General features: G+C 34.0%; 1 non-coding gene across 1 annotated transcript; it reads right to left on the bottom strand.

Moving 5' to 3' along the window:
* Window positions 1-262: 262 nt before the first annotated feature.
* Window positions 263-369, bottom strand: LOC120247690. The gene has a single exon (XR_005532390.1). It is a non-coding gene; the product is annotated as a U6 spliceosomal RNA (small nuclear RNA).
* Between the last annotated feature and the right edge of the window lie 678 nt (window positions 370-1,047).

Genomic DNA, 1,047 nt, shown 5'->3' with positions numbered 1-1,047 from the left:
TGACCGACGTGAGGTGGTATCTCAGTGTGGTTTTGATTTGTATTTCCCTGTTGATGAGGGACGCTGAGCATCATTTCATGTGTCTGTTGTCCATCTTTATGTCCTCTTTGGAGAATTGTCTGTTCATGTCTTCTGCCCATTTCTTCACTGGATTTTTTGTTTTTCGGGTGTGGAGTTTGATGAGTTCCTTATAGATTTTGGATCCTAGCCCTTTATCTAATATGTCATTTGCAACTATCTTTTTCCATTCATCAGTTGCCTAAAAAATATGGAACGCTTCATGAATTTGCATGTCATTCCTGCACAGGGGTCGTGCTAATCTTCTCTGTATTGTTCCAATTTTAGTATACGTGCTGCTGAAGCGAGCACTAGACGTGTTTCTTCTAAACATCATATAGCAAGGTTTAAAAAACTCAATTTAAAAATTTATTTTGACAGACGTATTTAGTCCATTTCCACTGATTAGTGGCATATTTGAACTTACTTTAAATATTTCCTTTTGTGTTTTCTACTCACTGCGCTTTGCTTTGCTTCCTGCTTGCTTCTATTTCAGTCTTCTCTAGAGAATTGGCTGAGTTTTCTGTTTGCTATATTGTTCCCTCTGTTGGTTTGGACATTTCTATTCTTTTGGTGAATACTCTTATGTGTTTTAAAATTGTGAAACAGAGCATGCATACAAAATAATTTTTGGAAGTGTATATCTACAGTTATTTATAGTTATTGTACTATATTATAATTATTATAGAAAATAATAAACTGAACATAGAGATACCTCTCTCCTGGCCAAGAAATAGAGCATTACCATATTCCAGATTTTACCCCAATGCCTCTCATTATATCTCCTCCCTTGCCCTCAAGCTAAATGTAGCCTGAATTCTGTGTAAATCATTCCTTTGCTTTTCTTTATGGTTTTTGGCACTTTTGTTATATTCTAAAACGAGATAGTATGTATTTTTGTCATTTTGAACATGTTGTATATATGGAATAATATATAATATATATAGTTATCTATGACTTGCTGCTTTGTTTTATATCATATTTCTGAGA

The sequence above is a fragment of the Hyaena hyaena genome, unplaced genomic scaffold (assembly GCF_003009895.1).
Source record: "Hyaena hyaena isolate Hyena2069 unplaced genomic scaffold, ASM300989v1 scaffold_543, whole genome shotgun sequence".
NCBI classification, from domain to species: domain Eukaryota; kingdom Metazoa; phylum Chordata; class Mammalia; order Carnivora; family Hyaenidae; genus Hyaena; species Hyaena hyaena.
This window is presented reverse-complemented; position numbering and strand designations above follow the sequence as displayed.